This window comes from Tenebrio molitor, chromosome 4 (genome assembly GCF_963966145.1).
Source record: "Tenebrio molitor chromosome 4, icTenMoli1.1, whole genome shotgun sequence".
Classification (NCBI taxonomy): Eukaryota; Metazoa; Arthropoda; class Insecta; order Coleoptera; family Tenebrionidae; genus Tenebrio; species Tenebrio molitor.
In genome coordinates, this window is record NC_091049.1 from 9,062,914 (window position 1) to 9,090,797 (window position 27,884).

The following is a 27,884-nucleotide window of genomic DNA, read 5'->3' on the forward strand; positions in this document are numbered from 1 at the left end:
GACTTATCAATAATGCATTTCATTGATTTATTTTTATTTAATTTGTCAAACTACGCAATAGGCAACCAGTAAAACCAGTTTGTTCTGGGGTTGCATATCGTGGATCAGGCTAATATTATCGATTTCTGGTGAAAGAGTCGGCACACAATCAAAGCCTACTTGGATCCCACAATCATTTATAGACACTCTGTAGTTTCACAAGCAATTTACAAATATATATGGTTTGCTATACTTTTTTCTTAAAACAAAAAAGATGTAGGGCCGCGAATACCAAACTGAATGGCTAGTGTGACTAGTGTTTTCCTTCGACTGCTAGACAATGTCCCAAGCGATCTTGAAAATTTCTTCGCGTGTTATTCTCCACAGTTTCTGGTTGACCTCTTAGGCGTTTTTTTTAACTGTTGCCGTAGGGAATTTGACAAAAAACGTAGTAGGGGATATGGGAACAAAAATTAGGATTTATATCTTAATTTATTATTTATTTTAATCATAGCCTCGAGATCTCGCTATTTATTTTTTAAATGAAAGTGACAAAAGTCAAAAGTGGAGATGGTCAGGTCTCAGGTGCTAGTTGAGCCGACAGGGACGCTATTCTGGCGACCGCTCGACGTACTATTATTCCGGCGCGCTAGAAATATTTTTTCACAACTTTTTCGACAGTTTAGGATATTGAATTGTAATCTATCCGATGGTTTAAAAAATCTTCCAACTTTGTTCCAAAAATGGTTTGAATATTTTCATCAGAACAAAAGTTAACAGGCGGTACAAGTTTTACCATTCCCTATTGCAACAGTTAAAAAAAATGCACTGTATATCACTGTTAATGATAAAAAAAATGGAAAAATCCCAATTAAAGAAATATTTTAAAATTAAGCCTCCAACTTAAAAAAAGCAGTTGATTATATTTCTAATTTTTATAGTTAAGAAAAATTAAAAATATTTAGAAATTAAAAATTACTTTGGTATCTTCAGTACTACGCTCTAAATTAAGCGATCTAAATTAATAAAAAAATAAACAAACCAAAAAAGAAAAAAACAAAAAAAATAATTCTATTTAAACCATAAAAATAAAAATTAATTATCCTAATACGAACAAACCGAAAGATTCTTCTAAATCCATAAAATTCTCTTCACCCACTATCTATGATATTAAAAATAACCTTACCACCAACTAAAGGAACACCAGAAACTCCCAAAGTTGCCTAAAGCTAAATTCCCAACACAGACTCATGCAGTTCTATTGTGTTTATAAAAATTTAAACGCTAAAAACACCATTATAATTATTTTATTCATTTAACAACGGTAATACAATGGCAATACAAATAAAAAAAGACGTCTGTGCCATCAACAGTCTATTCATCATGGCTGGTAACAGTTTCTGGATCTGAACCGCCAATAGTGTAAGTCAGACTAACTTTCCCTTCTTTAGTCATATGCAAACCCATAAGAATTTTCTTTGTGACATTTTTGTAGTTGTCGAAGCTTGATTCATACTGTCGCGTTGTAATTTGAGAAAGAGCGGCCTCTGATGATTGGTCGGCAAATTTTAATTCCACAATCAAGCCAGCTTCATTCAAAATCATAAGCAAATCAAGATGAGGCGGTCTTCCTTTAGATTTTCTTCGGGAGATGCTTAGTTCACTGCGAACTATATAAAATTTAGCATTATATGCCAAAACAAAGAGAATACAATGAAATTCGTCCTCGTTTTGGGGCATTATGGCTCCATCAAACAATTTAGAGACAGCCTTTGCATATTCTTTAAATACATTTTTGTCTTCTCTTGTTAGCATTGATTCTAATGCAAGCAAATAACCCCCAATATTATCACCTAAAAGCTGGTGTTTCTTTGAAAACAAGTGTACATCATAACATTTTCCCCGCAACAACATCCTAATTTCTTCATTTGGAATCCGAATGGTGATTGTTTGATTATCAGGGCTAGTGCGTAAAACATTCAAGTATCCATTTTCGGTCAAAAATTGGAGGAAAAGATGTGCATGTGACACATCTATAGATTTAAGTTCTCGATGAACCAAGTTTATTAAGTCAATTATGTTGTCTTTCGCAAATTTTGTAATGGCTATTATTTCGATCTCTTCTCCATCAATAAGATCTTCAATCAATTTACGAATGGGATTATATCCAAACAGATGTTTTAGGTAAGTGATGCTGCCCGAGTCAACCCAGTAATTCTTAAAGCATGGTTTCATCTCTTCGTGACTTTTATCCAAATATTTTAAAATTGAATAACAGCTATAAATGGCATAGTCCCCTTCATCACCCACTAATTTATAACCATTGTACCACTTTTTTACTTGCTCATTATTAAATTTTTCAAATTCTTTTTTTTCAAGCAGACTCTTCACTTCTGTATCTGTAAATCCAAAATAATCAGAAAACTTGCGGTCTTCTAAAAACTGATAATACTGGATGTTGTTCGCGTCGCCAGATAAAACTTCTGCGACGCGGACACAGGCGTTTATTAACCCTCTGTTGAGATGTTCGTTGTTTTTGAACGTAATGGACATGAGGCAACTGATAACATTGATGGTTTTCTTCACAAAATCATTATTTGAAGTTGATTGGTTGACGATGATGTTCATGATAGGAGAATCGAATTCATCGATTAATATATAAACGAGTTTGTTATGGTACACATGTAAACAGTGAGATAAGAGCTTCAATCCGTCGATCACATCACCTCGACTTAAATTTTCAGAAGTTTTCCAATACTTCTCAAATTCTTCAATACAGTCCACAACCTTCAATTTCGTATCTGACCAAGAATATTTTCCATCAATCTCTTTTATAAGATACTGATGTTCATAAAATGCACGGTGAATGAGCTTCTTTAATGATTCAAGGAGTTGATCTTCAGTTTCACCAGTGATATGTTTAAAGTCCACGTATATGACAGGATTCTCTTGGCAGTACTTATCAAAAAGAATCCTTTCCTCTTTCCATATTTTTAACTGATTGTCTTGGAAGAGTTTTTTGTTCCCTGTTAGGAATTCTTTCACCATGTCCATGTTTGTTGATTTCCCAAAGCGGCGCGGCGCCAAAGTTACTATCACTTCATGACTTACTTCAAGAAAGGCTTTAATAAATAACGTCTTATCCACAAAGGCAGCAGTATGTATAATTTTACTAAATGATTGTGTGGACAAAATACATATTTCCTTTGGTGATGTGCTCTGAAAAGATAAAAACATATATCACATAACTATGCAAGAACAGAAATGTTACATAAACAGGTATGAGACTACATTTATTAAACTTGCCTTTCTTTGTACCTCATTTGCACTTCCTCCTTCCATTCTTGCTCTTTTTTCTAGATGATAACTCATCGGCTAGAAACAATAAGAATAATGTAAAACAATCTGGAGACCTAAACATAATACAAAATAGTTATTTATGATGTAAGTGTTAAAAGTGAGATTTTATTTTGTAAGTGAGGTAGATTGGGAAACGAGCGCAGCGAGTTGACCAACCCCACGAACAAAATAAAATCACTTTTAACACTCTCGTGTCAAAAATGGATTACTCCCTAGAATTCGAACTTTTAGGGAAATAACGTTTTTCATGTTGTGTGTAACTAGAATTTTCAAAAGTTATTTTGAATGCCTAAGGTTGGTTACTTTGAATTGAGAGATTAAATCCAAATAAATATGCCACCAGTAACCAAAATTGATTGTGAAACGAAAAATCATCTATTACTTAGCAAGAAATTAGTCATTTGCAACTGTTACAATTAATTTGCTGTTACATTTTAGGGATATCTTTTGTTTGTCACCAGAAACCACATAGCCTCCAACCTAACCAAATTTATGGCAACCTAGTAACGAATATCCCTAAATCCTAGGGAGTAATCCATTTTTGACACGAGAATATTTAAGTTCAATGGACAACATTTTATTTTTTAACCGCCAGGTTTTTTTGTTTCAATAAAAAATATAGGTATAAAAAATACGAAACACGTGTTCTTTATTTTATTTTTCATTTTTTGCAAGTATTAATTTTTTATTTCAATTTTATATAATTTGAAAAAATAGGCAAATTAAAAAAAACCCAAGGAAATGTCAAAAAACGCGTTATTGTTTTTTAAATATGGCGTAGCCAAACTATACCTCATTTTTCCTATCGTTCGTATTTTTCAAATATGTAACTCGAAAATTAGTACATAATGACGTATTTGTAAACGCTCGCAGCTGACGTAATAGAACAAAATTCAAAAAAATTATATGACATAATTATAGAGGTATACTCTTTAATAAAAAAAAAACCTCAGTAACGTTCAAACTTAAAAATTTAATGAAAACGGTCGAATTTCGACCGCTGGGCGACCTCTAGTTATTTTAAATAAACAACAAAAGCAAGCATATCTTTTAGATATAGCTGTTCCAAATTCACACAATATAATACAAAAATTAATAAATATTTAGAACTCTCCGTTGCTATGAGAAATCTTTGGTGTTTAGAAAAAATTTCGATTTTACCATTTAAGTATAATTTCAGCAACAGGAATAGTACCGCAATCTCTTTTTAAAAATTTAAAAATTTTGGACTTAGAGGTATATTATTATACTCATGTCATATCGTGAGGAAATTCCTTAACATTGACACAGAACATAAAACACAAAAAAGTCAAAATGTGGAGGCGAGACGCCGGTAATTATGTTGATAAGCACTGCATTATTACTTGATAGTATTATCCGTAATAGTGTATGTACTCCGGCAAAATTGCCTGCCGCCGGGTGGTGGGATACGAAAAATACTATTATTTGTTGTATTTTTCATATTAGATAATGATAATCAACCTTGGTTTAAAGGTATAGATGTAGCAGAAATATTGGGTTATGAAAAATCAACAAATGTTATAAATGAAGACGTAGGTGTTGATTTTAAAAGAAAATCGATACAGTCTTGCTTTGTCAGATACTAAATATTCGAGTCTAAAGACCCTTCACAAGACGAAGTAGTATTTTTTGTATACATGGGTTCTTTTTCAGAAAAAGAAAGAAATATTAATCACAAATAACTTGTTAGAATTCGCCTTCGGCTCATGAGTGGACTATGTCCACGAATTTATGGGATTGTATATTAGAAAAAACGTAGTCGAAAAATATTTTTAGATATAATAGAAATAGATTATTATAAACATGAAAAAGTAAATTTATATGAATATATACAAAATGATATTAAAAAATGGGGATTCGCGCACAATTCATTCAAAGCGTTGGATATTATTAACTATTAAAAATTTTAAAGAATCAATAATGATGAATAACAATAAGGCAAAAAAAGTTAGGAAATATTATTTTCATTTGAAGAAGAGTTGGCAGACAGATATGAAAATTACGTTAACGAATATAATCTTTTAAAGCAATATAAAATTAATCCTAATTCATTAAACATATTTGATTTTATAAGTGAAAATAACTATAAAATTTATTTGAGTACGTGGTTTACCATTGTATTTAAATAATTTACCAATAGTTTCCGTTATTCTATTTCTATTGAAACACCACCTGTTGGATTTTTCCTAACATTTAGCAATGTGTAACAGGTTCGGTTGGTTGTAAAACGGCTTGTAGTGAGAAATTTGAAATTTTGACATTTTCTGGTGTTTTCTAGTTCCTAAAACGTCAAAGCAAATCACTGTCAAAAAAAGTATGATAAATTGATAAATCAATGATCTAACTACACATTTAGCAATTATTTATCTCGTCGACGCATCGTGCATTCTTAATACATATATGTATATAATAATTTAATATAAATGTTCATAGAAATATAAAAATTTTACGCCTGCGAGTCCTACCACTGCAAATGCGAGTGAGTGGTTTTTAGCGTGGTTATCTGTCGTGGTTAGTGTTCCTTGCTGGAAGGTGGAACGTAAAACCCAAGGGAAACTCAAAGAATTTTAATCAATGAACAAGGAAATTACAAAATCAAAGAATTGGCGCCAGTTTTGGAATCTTGAAGGAATTCGCCTCTCAGGTGTGATTGGATAATTCTGTAGACAACAATATCAGATATCTGGAAAAACAAATTGGTATTATGGGGGTATGTGGGCAATGTGGGATAAGATTGTAAGGATTAAAAAAAATCACGAGTTTGAGGAACTCAAAACTCATAATTGAATGAATTGGGGAAAAGTTTAAGTAAAAAAATTTTGGTTTATTTCAATGTATTAAGTATTTTAATAAACTACACTTGCTGAAATGTTTTTATTGAATTTTTCTTATAGTGAAACCACAGAGGATGAACGTAACTTACACGTAACCTCACTTTTCTGCTGTTAAAGTTAAATGAGTTATAATAATTAATAACAAATAAAACTGCACTGAAAGTTTAGCTGAAGAGATGAAAATCAAAGTTACAATTAACCAATTTAGAACAATAATTTAAGTGTCCCCTCAAGGCGCATGTGCCAAGTGGCGTGTGATAAAAAGTGCGGGATTTAATTTTGATGTTATACCTACCTAAATGTTAACATTGTTAGCAAATATGTTAAATACGTTCTAAGCTGAAGACGCTGACGCTTTTTAGAATGATAGAAAAACACCTTTTTTAACTTACGAAAAAGATTTCTGAAATTTCAACACAAATTTTTCTGACTGACCACATTGGCTGACTTAAATGCAGTTTATCATATAATTTAATAAGAGTTCTCTTCAAAAAACAATAAATTCTTGATAATTATTGGGTTATAATTGAATGAAAGACGCGTTGAGTCAAATATGACATGACATTCAACAAAAATCAAGATTGGCAATAATAGTCAAAAAATTACTAAACATATTTGCAGCGTTGCCAAACTGTCAATCAACAGGTGGTGTTTCAATAGAAATGGCAAAGCCTATAGCATAGATTTCATTGTGTGTTCATAATTTTAAATCCCTAATAATGAGATTTAATACAAAAAGGGGTCAAGAAATTAGAGAATACTATATTACTTTAGAAGAAATATTTTACTCATATTTTATGTAATACACTAAAGACTTTATTTAAATATAGAGAAATCACTCAGATAAAGCAAATTGAAAATAAAAATAAAGAAATTCAATAATTGAACAACGATAATCTGAAATTAAGAGGGTCAAAAATATTACCAAGTTAACCAAAGACCATATAGTAAGTATAATACACTGAACTCCAAAATTAACGCATCACTTTGATTTTTTTAATTAAAAAAAATGTTTTGAAATATTTAAAAAAATATGTAAACAACAATAACAGCTGAACCATGGGAAATATTTTCAACACATTTTCTTACAAAAAAGAGTACATAAATGTAAAAAAATACAAAAATTCGAAAAGGTAACATCACGAGTAAAAATGAGAAATCGAAAAAAACCATCGAAAGTTAAAGATTATTTTCCTGAAATCTTGTATTGTCCCCTCTAGCGTTAATTGTAGCTCAATAACGTAGTGGCATGTTAAAAATGAGGTTTCTGTTATGAATTTAGCCTATATTTTGCCAAATATCCAGAAGTGCTCTTGTTAGCTGACTGAAGTCATTTGGATGTCCTTACATTGCCTGTAACAGTTTTTCCATATTATCCCATAAGTGTTCGCATTGCCGAACGAATAGGCACACTATGAACACGCCACGTTACGTCTTGTGACGGATATAATTTTGTACTTTAATATCAAATTCCATTTATTTCAAAAACCGATGATGTTTTCATGATTTCAATGACACCAAATTTTTCCTAAATGTTTGAAAGTACTCTTAGTGAAAAATTATGTAAATTAATGTAGTGGTTATTGAATTAAAACGAAATATTGACCCGTTCATTAAAAAATTTGAAATGTTTACAGAATGTTCTACAGTGATACATAATAATTCCTGAATTTTTTGAGAATTTTAAATCGATTAGAAGTGGGTGTTTTCGATCGGGCGGTAAAACTTGACTTCCTGTATGAAAATCTCTACTGCGGGGCTGAAGAAGCAAGGAGGGGGGACAACACGCTTACTAAAAAGTCTGGACGGTTGGATCGAGCATACGTCGTCCCACGTCGTGTGGCGTGTTGTCGGATAGCATGGAACAAATGAGTACGCAGTGCATTCAAATCTTTGTTAAATTTCTGCACACATTTCCGTCGCGTAGCGTAGTGTAGCTTAGTGTGGCGTGGCGTGGAGCAAGTGGGTTCCCGGCATTATGTGCTGGCCACTTCATAACTGATATTTCAATAGTCCTAAATTAGTCGGAAATTCCCTTGCAATATGTGGCTGTCTATTATCTTGCATATAAATGAAGTCTTGCCCTACGAATGGGGCATAAGGTACAACAACAGGTTCCAAGATGTTCGTGCTATATCGATGTGCATTTAAAGTGCGTCTAACTGAAACCACCAGCTCTGTAGCTACGTCTAAAGATATTCCTATTCATACCATTATTGACCCTACCCCAAAACTCTCTTTAGTAACGAAATTACACTGCGCATATCACTCACCAGGTCGTCTATACACTATTACCTGTCCGTCAGACTTGTATAGACAGAACCTGGATTCACCGAAGGCCAAAACTCTGCGCCAATCTTGTTCGACCCAATTAACATGTTCTAATGCAAAGTTTAAACGGGCCCTCCGAAGAGCTGCAGTTAACTTGGATCCAGTGGCTGGTCTTCTCGGACTCGCATGTATCTGATCCTCCTTTAGTCATTTTCTAACAGTATTTTCACCCAGGCGGAGTGCATATTGTCTAACATGCGATCTTGAAGTCGGAGAGCAGTGAGAAACCCTTCTCTAATGCTTATTAACCTTAAGTATTGGTCCTGGTGAGGTGTTGTGATCCGTTTTCGGCCTTGTCCCCGCCTCCTTGTGTGCCGTCCAGTCTCCCTATGTCTTCTTAGAACTTTAAATACGGTAGATTGGTTCATACCAAAGTGATATGCTATAGTCCTCCGACTCTCTTAATTCTGAGCTAACAAAATCACTCGCACGGACTTTTTAAATGCGAAGTTGTTCCTAACATCACCCATGTTAAAAGTAAATGAAGATTGATGTCAATAGGCGAAACAAATGACCGATGGTGGCGCTGCAATCGTGACAAATATGGCCGTCGTAAGAAGTACATTACGTTATTTCGTTTCTGTTTTTGTTTTTTTCTTATTTGGAGGCAGTATCCTCATCTCAGTGTGTTGGGAAAGGGCCGAGAGTCTTAAAAAGTGTCACCAGAGTGGTTTTATTTGCTCTGTGCCTGAAAACTTAAGCATCCATGCTTTATGTCTATCAACTTTTTCTTTTAATCCAAATCTGTTAAAATGTAGGTACCAATTTAATGAAAAACTACGGAAGATTAAACATTCATATTGAATGAACTTTTGAGGTTATAGATTTACTTGTTAGTTATTAGCCGTTGACGTTGTTTTAAATACGCAGCAGGCCAAGATATTTTTTTGTTAGATTGCAGTCAGGTCCTGTCATATACTACGTGACAAAGAAAGGTAAACACCCAGTACTTATAGTTTTATTTCAATAAGTTTTTCCGGGCAAATGTGTTTTGGGTCAGATAAGAATAAATAACTATTTTGAACCAAATAAAGGCACAAAGGGACCAGAAAATCATAGTTTGGATTGAATATTTTCCATATAAGTACAGTTTTAAAGTAATTTCAAATGACTAATGCCATAAAAGTGCTGTTGCAAAGGCAAAGTGGTTTTTTGCAACTTGAATTAACTTTAGTAAATAGTAAACAAACATGTAACAACCACGAGGTATACTTCACAAAGTAATTCAACCAGGTTCCGCCAGAGGTTACTTTAGAACATTTCGTTCGCCTATACCATTGCCATCTAGAACACAAAGCCTTAAGGCAGCAATTGTTTTTGATCGTGACGTCACAGTAAAGGCTTCATCGAAAAACGCATTAAACCTACAGAATTTAATAAAAACAGTAAAATTTTTGGTTAGAACTCTTTTTTTTTAGTAGAACGATGTGTTTAGGCTTTACAATTACTGCCTCGTGGAGTTAAATGCCATTAATGACGCGAAAATTGTCATTTACAAGTGAGGTTAAGTTTGTGTATTTATTGTTTTTTCGTGATTTTTACTTTGTGAATCATTTAAATAACACCAAATCACAACAAATGCTTCATACATCTTAATTATATGTGTAGCAAATATAGTTTCAACTAAATTGCCCTTACAACGACTTGTAATCACGAAAATGTTGATAGGGTATAAAAATACTTCCCAGGTTTCAACGTCTCTTGCGACGTTCGATGAACAGTAAATACCCTGGTATCAACTGAAACTATTATATACACTTGCCACCAAGCTTTTGCTTATCTCACAATTTTCCATAAGAATGATTAAAACACCGTATTTGATACTTTCTGAAAATGTAAACAAATGTCAAATTTTGACGTTTGGCCTTCCTCGTGACGTCACACGCTGTCTGGCTTAAAGCCTGGAGTTCGAGATGGCAATGCCTATACTGATTCAATTTTTCAACTGTTACTAAAAAATTATTTTCGAGTAAATTTAAAAATTGAGCAAAAACCATATTTTTGCTCATTTTTGGACACAGTGGCTGGAAATTTTATTTACTCTTGTAGAATGATCCATGTTTTTCCTCTATTTTCAGTGTGTATAACAATTTTTTGCTTTAAAGTAAAACTTTTCAAAAAAACCGTAAAAATACAAGTGATGCGTTAATTTTGGTGGTCAGTGTAGTTTTATAGCAAAGAATCGGTAATAAACAATATTTTTAGTCCGCATAAATCCAATTGTGGTAAAGAGAAGTTTTTATGATAGTAATTTAATCGATGATGACAACGTAAACAGAGAGCTCGTTGATACCCTAAGCAAAACAAATTGTCCTTAAAAAAAATCAACTTTTTTAGTCGTGCTCGAGGTCATTTGTATAAAATCACCAACAGAGCTATTTGGCAAATTATTTTTAAATAACGTTATTACAAACTTGTCATTATTAGTTCTGTGATTGAAACTCTAAATTAATTACACTATTTATAATGGCTCCAAAAATTAAAAAAAAAACACATAAGCGGCATCACAGCATGAAAATTTAACCGACAACACTGTTTAGTAATTTTTCTAGTGACAAATATGTCACTTCAAAAAAAGAAGGTAAAATGAATTATGATTTCATTTGATTTGTCTGGTTTGGGTTTACAAAATAATTTAAGAAAAAAATTATTTAATTTGAGAAACACTGGACTATAAAATTTGCAAATACAAATGATGCACACAGTCAATACCAACCTAAACCATTAAATAATTTTTGGGTATTTTTTTGTTTTCACCAACATAATTCAACAGGTGGTGGTTTTTTAATTTTTGGAGTTATTATACATATCTATTAATTTTTTAGAATGCAACTAACTGTGAGAGATTTATTTTCTATCCTAGCTACTTATACTGTCAAAATACTGTTAACTTTACTGTTAAGTTGAGTTTAATAAATTGGTAATCTGAAATAAGTAGTTTTATGAAATAAGCTGAGTATGTTTTGTGTGGCTATGATAATCACATATATACCAGTGTAATTTCTTCTTTTTGGAGGAGAAATCTAGTGAGAAATTACTAGATGACAAGTGCGAAGTCGAATAATAAACTATTTTATAAATTGAATATGGGTTATGCCCTTTTTCCGATAAATGAGATTATTCTCTTACTTCTAAGTATAAAAAGTAGCTGCAGCCAAGAATTGTGTGATTTGGACAACTTTTCTGGATTATGAAACTAGCAAACTAACGGAAACAACTTACAGTACGAGTCAGCTTTAAGTTGATATTTCCTCTGAGATATTAAAAAACCTTTACAAAAACATAAATTTAGAAAATTGCCTAACCTATAATTAAGTTTAGGTTCAATTCAACACATGTTACAACTTGACAGTAATAGTATAATAAATATAATTATTCTATTAATTACTATTGTTTTGGACGTGAAAGCAACGTTTTTCTTTTACGACATTGGAAAACGATAACAATGTACCACGTGGCTGTTCAGTTATTTCATTTACTTTAATTTTCGACAAAACCGTTGAAAATGTACGGAAAGCAGACGAATTATATTTTTCTTTATACCATACTGTTATTAGGATTTATCAGTACTCAATGCTTGATTGATATGATACCCATAACAGACTAGGCCGTTATTCAAAATTATCAGACCGAGGCCGTTATTTTTGCTACCGTTGCTACGGTTACGGCACAGATGACAACTAAATTTAATTTTGAAGTAAAGAGAAATGTCAGTCTTACAAATAAATCATCGTTAAATGTTAAGTATTATTGATATAAAGAAAACTATAAAACAACATACGGCCGATATGGATATAACAGACTCGGTTGATTATAAAATCTCGGCTCTGCCTCGATTTTACAATATCTCAACCTCGTCTGTTACATAACCCATATCGGCCAAATACCGTTATATACTATTACTTATGTAAGAGAATTTTAAAAACGCAACAGAAAAACTACCTCTTCCACCCAAACATGTGGCTCATAAATTACGTTCTGAAAGGTCCTTGACTAGGGGGGTGATTTTTACGAGTCCCACAGGCGAGACAGGGACAGTGTGGCTTTGGCAGCTGGAACCGACGGGCTGTCCCAGGTACGAGTACGAGAGTGACGGCAGGTGAATAGTCTGTGACCCGAGAGTGGTGCAGTGAATCACGCTTGTGCTAGCCGGTGATACAGTTACCAGGTGTGTTGGTAACTGGGTGATAGCAGGTTTGGGCAACCTGGGCTGTGATGTCAGTACCACCAATGCGCTAAAACCTCTGGCAGATACCATGGTATAATTCCTGAGCACCGGATGTCCGGGTGAGGCATCTTTGGCTCATGACACGGCTCGGCCGTTGACTGGGCGCGTCTTGTCGAGATGGCCGGTGGTGACAACCAAATGTAACAGATCATACGCGCTTGATAGACGGTTGGGAGGTAACCCCGGCTCTCCTGTACTGAGGGAGCACAGTATCGTATGGAAGTGGGTTGTAGGCTCACACGCTGGCCGTGGCGGTCTTCTTCTGTGAAGACCGCGGGCGGGCCGTGCATCCCAAACTGCACACGGGGCTGTTACAGGTACTACCAGACCATCCAACGCAAACCCGGAACGTAGCGCTCTGAAGACGACGCCTGCGATTGGAGCCCCTCGTCATGATCGGACTAGGGGGAGGAATCCCCCGGGTGAGTCACTGTATGACCTTGATTTGTGACAGATGTGTCAGGTGTTTATCGTTTACATGTTTGTACCGTCCCATTGAGCAAACCCGAGTCCGGACCTGTGCTTTACCATTTGAATGACTGAATGAGGTGGAGGTGAGTCCGATTGTAGATTATCGTATGACTGTAGCTGAGATTGTCTAATTTAATGTGTATCGATGAGTCTGATCGATTAATTATCAAATATTGAGGGATAACGCCCTTGAGCAAAAACCAAGTCTTACACTTATAACATTTAATTAATATCAAAACATATTACTTACCCCCTAAAAACAATTTGATTTAAGATTTAACACACTAATAAATTAATAACGACAGAAGGCAACGCGTGTGTCAACTGTCAACGCAACGCAACGGAACCAGGGCCGTGAATCTCCAATGAAATCCGTTGATTTCACTGTTTGTCGCGACATCTATAGTCCTGGCACAAACTTTTAATTAAATTGAATGCCACTAGATGGTGGCACCATAACACAAGGAACATAGACAACACAGTAAACAAAAAACTATGGGAGTTTGCGTTCTATAAGTTTACTGTGTTGTCTATGACAAGGAATTAAAGTCCCTAGAAACTATAGTTTCTAGCATATATTTAACACTCCTATATTGCGGCTGGAGTGGCAAAACTTAAGAAATTAAAACGGAACAACTATATGTTGCTGCACCGTAGTATATACAGGGTTATTATAAATGTTTGTAGTCCAAGTAGGCCATGAATTTGTGCCGCCTTGTTTCGATTCTGCACTGTATCTAGTGGGATATTGGTATGAGTGAGCTCCTGACCAACTGAAACGGTAAAAGTCGCTGTTAATGTCAAATCACTTGATTACCGCATTTTTTTCCTTCGAATCAAAATAAGTCTTTAGTAAAAGTTAAGAGTAAGAGTGTTAAGACCACAGACGACGACGATGAGTATACAACAGTGATCAAGGTTAGGTTAGTAAAATTCTGTAAGTTTCAAGTAAATTTATTTTCAGGTTAACTGTTCTCTTCCAAATTCTCTCTCCTAATTATCAGTTTCTCCTAAACACATTTTTTAGAATAAAAAGGATTTTTAGGATTGCAATGGGGTACACCGTGGAACAGACTACTTTCATTATTATTTCATTTTATTAAAATGGTGTACGAGATGAAAACAGAATGCAATCATGTAAGGATCAATATCTCGCAAAGTTTCCTAATTTAGAGATAGAGGAACAATCTTTAATGACCCACATTCGATGGATTGTGAATAGACAAAACTAGAGATGCTTCAAAGGAAAAGTCATCGAGAAGGCTTCAAGTTGGTGAAGTTTTGAGAGAGAGAATGGAACAAAATCCCAGAACATCATTGCTGTCAGCACAGTCAGGTGTAGCACTGAGCACATGTCAGAAAATTGTGAAGAAAAGATTAAATTTGCACCCTTATAAAATGTCATTGTTTCAAGAACTGAAACCAGCAGATTATCCACGTCGTGTTGCATATTGCAGCTGGTTTTTAAACAACCTAAATGATAACAGAACTTTGGATTTGTCATTCTTTTCCAACAAGGCATGGTCCTGCAAGGGCGTAGCAATGATTTTTTGCTGGGGTGGGCCAGACTTGAAACCAGACAGATGATAGATAGATATTGCAGATGTATCTTGTTTTTAATGTGTTTTACTTTTATTCTGGAGTGGGCCGGGCCCACCTGTGGCCTCCCCCTTTACTACGCCCTTGTGGTCCTGCTGTTAAGTTCATAACCTGATTGTACTTAGGGAGACGTTAGAAGTAATAAGTATACCTCCTCTTCCATATTTGTTGCTGATTTCATTAACAACTATTCCAGATTGGATCAACACATGCCCCTGTCTGACGTCGCCCATCTTGTGTATCCTGCTCCTCCACATTATAACATTGGAAATCATTTAATGCACATTAACAACAATAAAACCTTGCTGGACAGTTAAATAGCTTTAATTTGTTGCCATATAACACATAAATAAAATGTCTATTTACAATGATTTCATTCTCTCATTTTCCATCAACAGTTTTGGAATCTTGTGGTACTTAACATTGTTTCCTCGAAACTTTTAAAACAAAAATGATTCAGTACCCATTGAATAATTTAACAGCAACAATTCAGTTCTACACACCTGTGGTTAAACACCAGTGGATAAGTTTACAAAACTGAAATAGAGAAAATTAAATTTTATTGTCCGTATGAGATGGATTGAACCATATGAACTTTAAAGTTCACTTTGATAACAAATCCCGTCTTGATGGATTTAAGTCACTGTTACTCACGGTATTAAAACGTTGGAACAATCTCTTTAAACGAATCTTCACTGTTGTGGTTAATAATTCAAAGAATTTTTTGAAGGTAAACATAACCTCCTAATGTCAAGAATAATAATCTACTTCGTATCATTTTCGTATTGAACTATGGAACGGCAAAAGAAAAAATTTCATTTGTTTTCATGGGCTCGTTGACTACAAACATTTATAATAACCCTGTATTATGTCTGATGCGTTTGCGCTGACTGTGAACCAATCGGAAGCGTAGCGTCTGCCCTGGAAATTGAAAACTGACAGTTGACAACCGTCACTTTCGTTAAACGTGTTTTCCATGTGTTTTCGACCATAGTGTTATATTGTTTTCGACTGCTTTTCTTTTCTTTTTTAATTATTATTCGTTGTAACCGCGTCTTGTTTTCGACTGTTTCTGTACTTTTTGTGTTGAAACATGCCGGGAAATTGTTATTTGTGTTTGGTCAACGGTAAACAATTAAAACACGACCAAGGATCCACGAGAAGTTTCCACAAGTAAGTATTGAAAATATTTTTGCAATTAACAAAGGATTAATTATTCTTAATTATTATCGAAGGTTTCCCAATGATCAAAAAACGCGCGAAGCGTGGTTTAAAGTCTGCGGATTCTCTGAAGAAGTGGATAATGTGTCAAAAGTAAAAATTTGTTCCCTTCACTTTACACCTGGTGACTATGTTGAACCTAATGCAAAATTACGAGGAGGAAGAATGGTTCTGAAACAAGGAGCAGTCCCTGTGCCATCAATAGTAGTGTATAATCCACCACCTTCAGCAATTAATGTTTCATATGAAGTTTCATCACCTATGATGGAAGAAACTCCATTGTCAGCTATTTCAGTAATAGATATCATGGAGTGTGGTGAGATGAATGCAGCTACATCAACACCAGAAATCTGTAAATCAGTTGAATCTGACATAATGGAAGTGGAATCCAAAGCATGCAATTCTAATCAGCAAAGTAAGACAATATATTTTTCCCATGTATTGAATTACATTTGTTAATTCTTAGGTGCTGAGAGTGGAAATATGATGCAGACTCCCAAGAAACGAAAATTTGCAGAGCCACGATTTATTTCGGAAATAAAAACACCAGACGTTTCAACTCCCAAAAGAGCCCGAAGAGTTTTGTCATTAGTGAGACGAATCGATGAAAAGAAATCGAAGATGATTCAAACCTTACAGAACAAAAACAGATATCTAATGAAGCGCATTGCTTCTCTAAAAGAACTAATAAAACATTTGAACAACAAAGGATTAATGACTGAAGAAGCAGGAAATAACCTAATGGTTAGTATGGCTTGTGGTTGGTGGACTCTTAATTTTCTTAAACCATTAGATTTAAATGTTTATATATATATATATATAATTAATTTCAATTTCAGGACATGCTACCTTCTAGCATGAAGGATATTGTTTCAAGAAATCTGAAAAAGAAAGGACAGTATTCGCCAGAAATAAGGAGTTTCGCCCTGACTTTACACTTTTATTCTCCTAAGGCCTATAATTATGTGCGAAAGCATTGGAATAAACTTTTGCCACATCCTTCAACTCTCCGACAGTGGTATAGAGTAGTGGATGGCTCTCCAGGCTTTACCAAGGAAGCGTTTGATGCTATAGCTCTTCGTGCTACTTCCAAGCCAGTAATAATAAATTTGGTTGTTGATGAAATGTCGATTAAAGAGGCGAATGTTTTCTTTGACAATGAGTTTCATGGCGGTGTGGATTGTGGAACGGTGAACGTTCAACAAGAAAATGATAATGTACCAATGGCCACAAATGCGTTAGTACTTATGGCAGTGTCATTAAATGACCATTGGAAAATTCCTATTGGGTATTTTTTAAATCGTGGCTTAAATGGAAGCGAACGGGCGAATCTATTGACTCAAGCATTTCGTTTATTGGAGGACGCTAAAGCGAAAGTTTATTCGATAACTTTTGATGGAGCAACGTCAAATTTAAGTATGTGCACAAGTTTGGGGGCAGATTTCGAGTATTTTAGTTCCAACTTTAAGCCATATTTTAGAAATCCAATAACATCTGAAAACTGTTATGTGTTCTTGGATTTCTGTCATATGATTAAATTGGTTCGGAACACTCTAGGCGACAGAAAACATTTAAAAACTGGGGATGACGACATAAGTTGGGAATACATTGTGCAATTACATAATTTACAAAAGAATGAGGGGTTACGTTTAGCTAATAAATTAACTTCAAAACACACTAATTTTGTTAACAACAGAATGAACGTTCGGTTAGCTATGCAAGTGCTAAGTGAAAGTGTGTACAAGTCTTTTGTTTTTTTGACTAAAATCCCTGATGTCAAATTAAATAGACAATTTGGCGGTTGCTTGCCCACAGCAAATTTCTGTTTGGCATTTAACAACATAGCAGATATGCTAAATTGTAAAAATAGGTTTTCAAAAAGAAAATTTGACACTCCATTGACTGAGGACAACTACCTAATATTGAAGGAGTATGCCGATAATTTCATAACTTATATTGAAAGCCTAAAGTGTGCAGATGGCAAGTCTATTTTAAAGTCGAACAGAAAGACGGGCTTTTTAGGACTAATTATTTGTTTGAAAAACATGTTCAAGCTGTTCGATGCATTGAAACCTCACGGATTAGCATATCTCTTGACGTATAAGTTATCGCAAGATTACCTGGAAACATTTTTCAGTGCAATAAGAAGTAGGGGAGGATTCAACAATAATCCTAATGCACTTCAATTCAAGAGCGCATACAAGCGTCTTTTAGTAAGGCATGAAATTAAAGAGGTAGAGAATGGCAACTGCCTTTTCGATGGGGTGGAGATTCTACATGTTTCTGCAAGTAGAAAGAAAATTACATGTCTCGAAGCGGAAGTACTGAACAAATCTGTATCAGATTTCGGACATGACTACATAAGTACTTTTTGGCAATTAAGCCAATATGTGGAAAATGCCGTAAATTATATAGCAGGCTATATTTCAAAAAAAAATTCCAAAAAAATCGACTGCAGTGTCTGCCTTCGGCAGATTATTGGCAAAGACATGCCGTTGTTGTCAAAGATCAAGGATTGGGGAACTTACTATACAGCACCGTCACGAGATGTGACCTCTATTTGCACATTGTGCGAAAAAATTGTAAGGCAAAATTCCCATCGCCTAACTGCCAAAAATATGAAAGCTATACTTAGCAACGAAGTATTTCATAAATTAGGAGTTCCCTTCGACAACACAGAAATGGACAACCATGTAATGTCGCAAGATATTTTGAATAATCACAGGGTGCTATTGTGCAAATTAATAATTGAATTTTATTTAAAAGTACGTTTTTTTCACGAAGCCAGCACAATGTCTGCGAAAGATGAGTATATTCGTCAGAAATACACAAAATTAATTTTATTCAAGGGTCAGTAAATGTACACTATATTTTTTCCAATTACATAATTTTTTCATTATGAATTGTTACTGTACATTTTTTTTTAATAAAAATAATTTCAAGTTGAGTACTGTTTCTTACGTCTGCATTCATTTTTATGATAAGGTTGCCTAGTCATTTTATACTTTAATCAAAAATTCACATACTTAGATGCCATGAATTTCAAATCGCCGTGGTTAACATGGTAGCGCAAGCGCAAAAATAATTTCTTTTACAACGGTGCAGCAATATGTATGTTTTGTCTCCCTTTATCCCTAAACGGGCAAGCCATTAGATTCTAACAGAACACGCAATATAGGAGTTCTAAATATATGGTTTCTAGGGACTTTAACAAGGAAATGACAAGGAACCGAAACATGTCAGCTGCTTTCCAACAGTTCTACGCCGAACTGTTCATTGGATTGTGCCGCTTGGAACGCTGAATTTACTCCTGTACTGTTCACTGTCATTAGTGTCATCTGAGTCCGATTCCCACCGTATATTTGACATTTCTTAACATCCCCACCACAAAAAAACTCCGAGTACCAAAATTTAGGTAGGTACTTCAGGGGGCAGGGGAAGGGTATAACGGAGTAGTTCTGGAGTAGTTCCACAAATTACATGGAACACTTGTTGTACCCCTGGAGTAGTTCGGAACTACTCGCGTAGATACCTGGAAAGCAGCTGTCATCGGCTGCCCGAGTCACGGATGCCCGAGTGCCCGCTGTGCTGTGTATGGCAGCGGGCACACAGAACACAAACCTTAATGCCATATTGGTATTGGAGTCATTTGGAGTAAGACCACCAAGGACTGGCGTGCTGTTTGTTTCATTTGTTTGGCGTTAAACTTTCATTTTTCGATTTTTTGCTTGTGATTAATGAAAAGATGACCACCACTCGCATCCGACCGTGTTGTGTGCCTGGATGTACCGATAAAGAAACTGCAAGGTACAATCGCGGCCATCCAAAAGTGAACGATAGCTTGCGAAAATTTCCGTATTTTTCGTTAGATTAAATCAGGCTGTATTCATTGGCGTTCGTGCAGCAGGCGTTGCTATTTTAATAATAAAAAGTTGTAATAATAAAAATGAGACCGAGAAGTAATTAATACATTAGTAAAGTGAAAGTAAACTTTAGTAAAGAAACCTCTCCAACACCTATTCGCATTGGCCTCTCAAGCCTGTTTTCTTGCCAACCCCTCTTTATATTGAAGATGCAAGTCTTACTGCAATGTAATTTTCTCGCCACAGCAGCCAACGACCAATTTTCTTTTAGCTTGCAATAGCCTTATCTGTCTGCATCGGAGTGAGATGTGGCTGATGTAGCATTTAAAAAAATAGTTTTCATAATTTTTTTATCGCTAGTGTCAAACTTTGACATTTTAGGAATAAACAATCCAAAATTGATTGAAGTACCAGAACATGCAGTGGCATATTATCGTGTATGTGCAAGACATGTGACATGTGCTTTGTTACTGGATCAAATAATAAGAAGTTGCAGAGATACTCATTACCGACTCTCAATTTGATAGGTATTTACATAATTAATTACAGGTTTAAGAATCAATCAATATCAATAACAATCAATTTGTAGGATTTGATTTGCCCTCGACAAAGGAGACTTGCTTTAGATATCCTGAGACTCCAGCTGCATACCCAATCACTCCAGAGAAATTGAGAGGTATTTAATAATTCTCCAACTATAGTAAACATTATTTAACATGTAATTACTTTTATAGTGGCTCTTCAAAATATTCCTCAGACCTCATCTGTAGCCACTGAGAGTCCAGAATGGAAAATTGCAAGAACAGCTGTTCAAAAAGTTTATGGGAAATCCAAAAGAAGACATATCTGTTGATTACTCATGTGCTTCAACATCTACTGCAGACATTTCTGTGGATGAAATGGAAATAATGCCATTGACAAGCAATATTGCCGAAATCTCATCAGAGAACGTTTCTACTGCAGAACGAGCCACTTCATCTTCTCCACATTTAGGTAAATTTGCATGTAAATCGGTTGTTTTATTGTAACATAGAAGTGTTATGTGTTATGAGGAATGGTGGCTTGGGCATATGTATATGATGCATTATGGATTATAACTGGCTTGGTGGCAGTATAGCAAATGCGTATTGTTCTGTTTTTTAAATTTAGTAACAATTGCCTTCCTTCTAGGGATGGATTCACATCCATTATGCAATTAGTCTTCAAATATTACAGTCCTCACATATTACATGCATTGATGAAATCATATTACATAGGTCCTGCCATTGTTTTTTTAATGTGTAATGGTATGATATGCCTGATTGCTATATATTTCCTAGCTATGGAGTCTTCAACACATGGTGGTAGGACAGGAGCCATTAGTCTGAGAGAAAAAGATCTCATTAAAAAGTTGAAATCTGTTCGCAATACAGTAAGGCGTGTCAAGAAAGGGAGATCCAAGTTACAGCAAACTCTGACAACACTTAAAAAACACCCTGCAATGTTAGAGCAAATGCAAGAGTTAAATGAGACAACGTTGAACTTCATAGTAAGCCAATTAGAGAACCAGCCGAAAAAACCTAAAGGCCGACGGTTCACTATGGACGACAAAGTTTTTTCATTATCATTAATGAAACAAAGCGGGAAGGCATATAAATATGCGCAAAAAACCCTGCAGACCCTGCTGAACAATTTGCCTTTTTCTTGTGGAATCAATGAAGCTGTGTTTCAACAATTAAAATATTCAGTGGACAAGATGAAACCCCTTCAACGCAATTGTGTACTGATGTTTGACGAAATTGCACTATCAACTGGACTCGAATATGACCAAAAGTCGGATTCTATAAAAGGTTTTGTGGATTTCGGTGGTGCCCATAAACGCCCTGCATTCACAGATCACGCACTGGTGTTTATGATAAAGGGAGTGTACAGAAAATGGAAGCAACCCATATGCTATTGTTACACGGAGGGGAAGGTATCTAAAGGCGATCTGGTTCGCATGATTAAAGAAGTTGTGCGCAATGTCAGGAAAACGGGCTTGAATGTGGTTGCGTCTGTGTGCGATCAGGGGGCGACGAATGTGGCAGCAGTTAATGCCTTACTGCATGATACCAATGCCGAGTGTCTGCGCAGGGGCGTCGAGAATAACTATCACGGATACACTATTGATGGTGATGAAGTGATCCATCTTTATGATTACCCTCATTTAATGAAGGGTATTCGGAACGCCCTCCTTACCAAGGACCTTTCCTTTACGCAGGATGGGAGGGAGAAAATTGCATCATGGCAACACGTCGTAGACGCTTACCGTGTTGATCAAAAATTGGGTCTGTACAGCCAGTTTGTAAAGCTGACAGATGAACATATCCTGCCTGAGAAAATAAAGAAAATGAGTGTGCGACATTGTACGCAAGTTTTCAGTCATAAAGTTGCGAGCGCAATAAAGGCCAGGGCATTAATCAGCCAGGAGTTGCAGCCTAGTTCGCAATTTTATCTAGACCCGGCAGCCTCCGACACGAGTGACCTTTTGCTGTTTTTTGATCAACTATTTGACAGCGTGAATGGAAGTCAGCTTAGGAGTCAAGACGGGAAAACGTTGCGTAGTGCAGTGACTGATGCCACAAACCACATTCCTTTTTGGGAGTCGTCCATTGTGACATTGAAGTCGATGTATTTTACCGCTCCAGGTTCCACCAAACCCGTGAGGACGCCATCTCTGAAGAACTGGATTTTCACTCTCCAGAGTTTTATTTATTTGTGGAGAAAAATTAGGGGCATCGGCTTTAAATTCCTAACTCCAAGGGCCTTCAATCAGGATCCCTTGGAAAATTTCTTTTCCTGTGTAAGGGGCTATGCTGGAGCAAATGCAAAACCCACTACAACTTCATTTGCTCACACCGCTAAGGCACTGCTGGTGAACAATTTGGTCTCTCCCCGTGCCATTGGAGCCAATTGTGAAGATGATGGGTCACTTTCGTATTTGGACAATTTGAAAAGTTTTTTGAACACTCAAGTTGCCATCACGGAGACTCCTTTGGTGTTGGCTCCAGTTTATCCCCCTGAAGAGACTGTCCAACTTCCCGCCGAAGATAATATGGATTTGGCAACAGCATACGTGTCTGGCGTGATTGGCAAAAAATTGAGAAAAAAATTGCCTGCGTGCCAATCCTGTCAAGTTAATTTGGAAACGGAAGAAGACTTGCCAGAAGATATGCTGATTCGGGTAAGAGAGTATGCTCCACATGCTCTGGTGCGTCCCAGTGTTGAGTTGTCACAGGCTGTAGATTGGACAACAAGACTTTTTTTTTCTGCGTTGCCACATATAATAACAACATACAATATAAAAAAAACGTTTGTTAGATAAGGTTGATATCAATTCGCCAATTTTTACAAATCTTTTTTGTGCGGAGCATTCCGTCTCGAACACCGAGATCCTTTTAAGAATCATATTAAATTTTGTACTGTATTTTTATGTTAGTAAGGTTAACAATATTTTAAAAGGCACTGATCTTCGGTACAAAGACCTTGATCTGTTGACCAAGTTGGCCTTTGTGAAATACGGCAAATCCCGTAAAGGACCAAAGCTTCCTTTGTAAAAAATAAATAAAAACTGTTTTTGACATGTTTTATTTTTTAGCACTGCATAATGTTTTTGCCAGTCTGATTTAAGCGCCTTTTTGTGTAGGTCTTTCGGAATTTGTTTTTTGTCAGTTTTTGACATTCGTCTTCAAATTTGACAAATTAGCACAATTTGGGACGTCCATTCACAAAAAGTACATAAATGTTGTTCACGTTGAGTTTACAATTTCAAGGTCAAATAATTTAATTTTTTCGTTCTGTTTTGTAAATAGTAACATGCAGGTAAACACCGTTCACATTGGATTGAGCATTGCTAAATCGCATTATGTTGGTTAGCTGCATGCCACTATTTACAAAACATAATTACAGAGCCGAAAATAATTATTGACATTGAAATTGTCAACTCAACGTGAACAACGTTTCATTAAAATTTAAAGTGGTGAAACCGTGCTGTAAATGGCGCGAAATCTTAACCCTGAACCAATCTAATGTTGCTTACCACGGCTTCCTAGATTAATAAGAGTCGAAGCCTCTAATACGGCTGGTCGAGTTCCTTGAACTGTCTGTTCCTTCAAAAGCCAAAAGTATAGTAGCGCCCTCTACCAAAAAACGAATATTTTTTTAATTAAATGAATGAAAAATCGTATTAATGTTTTTTTTTCTATCAATAATCTACTTTTTGAAGTAGTGTATGTAACATACAAATTACGATTCTTTTTAAAATGAGATTTGTACGCGGTTAAGCAGCCAAATACACAAATGTATAGTGGCGCCCTCTCAGGAACAGAAAAAATGCTTGCAACTGATGAACTCGACCAGCCGTATTAGAGGCTTCGACTCTTATTAATCTAGGAAGCCGTGCATGGATTTATTAGTACTGGATACGGCAATACCCTATAAACGTATGTCGACTTTGAAAAAACATATCACAGACTTCGGTACCTTCCCCCCATTTCATTCTAACCTGTATTAAAATATGTTTCTCTCTTATTATTACAATACGTATGTCGTTTTGATGTTTCGCAAATGTCAATTTTGAAGTTTGAAATTAATTCAAAAGTCTGAACCTGTGGTCTGAACTGTCATAAAACTTCCTGAATTCGTAAAATAGAATAATTGCAATAATGAAAACCTGCAGAATTTGTTCTACTCCTTATTGTTCTTCAAGATAAGACTTATCTTTTCACTGGTATGTACCTAAAATAGACGATTCTTTACAAATACCGAAGACCTGGGTGAAAAAATGATTTCAGTTTTCCAAAAGAAACCTTCTTAAGAAACAAATGGTTATCAGTGTGGAAGAGACAATCAAAGTTGCAAACGATGCGGTTATTTGTTCAAAACATTTCGGAATTCTGATTAGGATGAATGTAAAAAACCATGCAAAATTTTAAAAAGGGTTTGTATAGGTATCTTCACAATACCTGAATTTTCCTACCACACCTAATGCCCCCTTTAATTTCAATTTCGCAGAAGAACATTGTAGTGGCAACAAAGGTAGAGCGTATAAAACTTAAATATTTAATTTCTCTTTCATAACTTACTTACCTATTTTTAAAAATTGTTAGAAAATAAAACTACGGCTACTCAATCAGCAGATTCGAGATATAATGCAGATGTAACAGTAGAGCATTTTAGTAGCCCTCGAAAAGCAAAACGACATGTAAATATGATCCAACATGTTGACGAGCAAAGGGAAATACACTACGAATGTAAGAAAACTGCGAAAGCTCTTAACAAAAACAAGATAAGAAGTAAACTTAACAAAGTTGTATTATTTAATAATGAATAAATATAAGAATCTATTACGAGTAATATTTATTTTGGTGTTTTTTTGTAAGTTTCATGGATACTTGTGAGTTTGAATTTACGCGCAAATTAAAGTTAAGTGGTTCACAAAAATATTGGTAGTTGTTGAAGGCAGACAACTCTCTTCACCTTTGTAGTCCAAACCTGGATTTCCTTTTGTGAAATCTTTTCCAACAGCATTGTCAGTGTTTCACATTAGAGTGAAAAATACCTGGCTTTAGACGAATTAGTCATTCTTAATACGTTCAAGTTCTAAAACAATAATACTTGATAGAGTTAACGGTTCAAATACTCTCGAACTATGCAAACTTGAGAGAAACAGATTAGAAAAAAGATGACACGAATGACAGGAGAGTAATAAATAATTGATAGATTGAGAATTTAAACCAATCAGAGTCGGGGGACTCGCTAAAGGATAGTGCTAATACCCAGATAATGCGTTGAGAGCGACAGAAATGGATGGTACGTCTTATTCAACTATGATGGCTGTACACCGTATCCAGTACTAATGCAACTGATGAACTCGACCAGCCGTATTAGAGGCTTCGACTCTTATTAATCTAGAGCCGAAAATAATTATTGACATTGAAATTGTCAACTCAACGTGAACAACGTTTCATTAAAATTTAAAGTGGTGAAATCGTGCTGTAAATGGCGCGAAATCTTAACCCTGAACCAATCTAATGTTGCTTACATTTCTAACTCGTGCCTGACTAATAGATGTCGCTGACAGCATTTTTCTGCCAAGGCCATCTGAATCAAAAAGCTACGCTTATAAGGCCGTTTCAATTTTCGATTTTTCCATATAAACTTTGTTTCTGTGACATTTCGGGCGGCAGAACCTTTTTGCGCTCCATCTACTGATTTCGAACGCAGTCGATTGACACTTTTTCCACTTTTTACTTTGAGGTTAAGTGCTTAAAACGTCAATTAAAACATGAATGCAATAAAATATCCAAGATCCGAGCTTATTTTGGATACATTCTGGACTAGCAAAATACTAATAAATTAGAATTGCAAAAAAACATGAAATCACAACACAAGGTAGGTTAGAACAATTTATAACTTTAATATTTTTCTGCAAAGGATTTTGGGTAATCTTGCATTTTACAGTGGCAAATGTGCGCATGTGCAAACTTCATATACTGACCCCCTGTTGTCAACGGTATAATTTGCTAATTTGCTTTCAAAATATAAATTAGACAGGGCCCAATTTTTATTGAGAAATTACTGCCGCGTTAAAATTAATTGGGATTCAACAATTTGATCTGAAGCAACACATTTTCGCCATATACTAGACATTTCTACGCATGTGCACATTTGCCACCGTAAAATGCAAGATTACCGGATTTTGTTCTGGATTGCACATTTCCTCTTTAATAAATCTGTTTTTTCTTGACAAATATGTATTATCTAAAACTGGTTTCAGCGTTGCAGTTGTTATCAGCTTGCAGTTCTGATTTTTATGTACTAGACAAGATGAAAGTACTGGATTTTCTAGCAAATGAGGGCCCATTATCTCAACCATTTGGTGGCATATACTGCGCAGAAATACTATTTACTAGAATTGATTTGGATGTCATTGGAACAGTTGGAATGATGAAAGACTCTACAGGACTTTGGGGTACAGGAATTTCAACCGGAGTTTCAGTGGGAAAAGCCTAAAAAACAAAAACATTAATAAAATGACAGTAATTATAATTATGACTGTGAAAACTAATACGTAATTAATCGAAAAATGAGAAGAGGAAGCTCATTTTGTTTTCTCATATGTCGTGGTTGACTTCGCTTCTACGTATATTTCATGTAGCAATAAACACCACAAGTCTTTTTTAATTATAGGTACTTACAAAAATAGAAGGACAAGGAACAGCATCTTTACATAAGCGTCGTCTTTTGGGGGTTGTAATGTAATTATAGAGACTTGTTGAAAATGCTGCTCACAAATTTCTGAGTAATCCGTAATTGTTGTAGTCTTTTATATTACAAATACAAATTAAAAGGTTGTGCTTATCATTGTCTCCATAAATTTGCTTACCGCAAAACGTTTCAAAAGCTTCGAACCATTTTCGTCTTTGTTTCATATTGCTGCGAATTTCAAATAAGCGAACATCTTTTGCCCCACAAATGAAACACGCTTTTACCATTTCATGTAAAATAGAAGGGTAATATTTTAAATTGCCGCCAATATTGTAGCTTTGATTCGTTAATCGGCCACCGAGGGCGCGCAATAAGGTTCTGTCTTCTTTTGTTTTATGGCCACTCTGCAGAAACAATTATTATGTACATTGAAACGGCCTTATAAGCGTAGCTTTTTGATTCAGATGGCCTTGTTTTCTGCTGGCACCCATGGATCTGGCACCATTATTTTTAAGGTAACTAGATCAACACACTACGTATAGAGGTACCGCCATCAGTGATTTTTTTGTCTGTCCTTGTCGCACAATCTACTCAAACTGGGGATAAAAAAAACACAATCTAAAAATGATTTGACGTAATTTGACAAAAACTAGTGTCATTATTCTGCTGTATATTTAATAATCCTCGTTCAAGATTCATCTAACTTATTATTTCGTTACAGTTTTCGTTTGTGTTTAAGTATTGTCATTT

General features: G+C 35.3%; 5 long non-coding RNA genes across 7 annotated transcripts; 3 read left to right on the plus strand and 2 right to left on the minus strand.

The window, feature by feature from the left end:
• Positions 1-1,270: 1,270 nt before the first annotated feature.
• LOC138128094 (uncharacterized) lies at positions 1,271-13,589 on the minus strand. 2 transcript variants are annotated; one of them, XR_011158532.1, is made up of 3 exons: positions 13,475-13,589; positions 3,286-3,354; positions 1,271-3,198 (listed from the first exon to the last, which is right to left on the minus strand). It is a non-coding gene; the product is annotated as an uncharacterized lncRNA (long non-coding RNA). The 2 variants fall into 2 exon arrangements; XR_011158533.1 differs by lacking the exon at positions 13,475-13,589 and adding an exon at positions 12,468-13,434.
• Positions 13,590-13,885: 296 nt separating this feature from the next.
• On the plus strand, positions 13,886-15,194 carry LOC138128655 (uncharacterized). 2 transcript variants are annotated; one of them, XR_011158817.1, is made up of 2 exons: positions 13,886-14,968; positions 15,020-15,194. It is a non-coding gene; the product is annotated as an uncharacterized lncRNA (long non-coding RNA). The 2 variants fall into 2 exon arrangements; XR_011158818.1 differs by having other exon boundaries at positions 13,886-14,961.
• On the minus strand, positions 15,132-15,694 carry LOC138128656 (uncharacterized). The gene is made up of 2 exons (XR_011158819.1): positions 15,478-15,694; positions 15,132-15,360 (listed from the first exon to the last, which is right to left on the minus strand). It is a non-coding gene; the product is annotated as an uncharacterized lncRNA (long non-coding RNA).
• Positions 15,695-15,758: 64 nt separating this feature from the next.
• On the plus strand, positions 15,759-18,991 carry LOC138128657 (uncharacterized). Its single transcript, XR_011158820.1, has 4 exons — positions 15,759-15,996; positions 16,059-16,459; positions 16,511-16,788; positions 16,884-18,991. It is a non-coding gene; the product is annotated as an uncharacterized lncRNA (long non-coding RNA).
• Positions 18,992-26,014: 7,023 nt separating this feature from the next.
• On the plus strand, positions 26,015-27,280 carry LOC138129642 (uncharacterized). Its single transcript, XR_011159297.1, has 2 exons — positions 26,015-26,318; positions 26,704-27,280. It is a non-coding gene; the product is annotated as an uncharacterized lncRNA (long non-coding RNA).
• Positions 27,281-27,884: the final 604 nt, after the last annotated feature.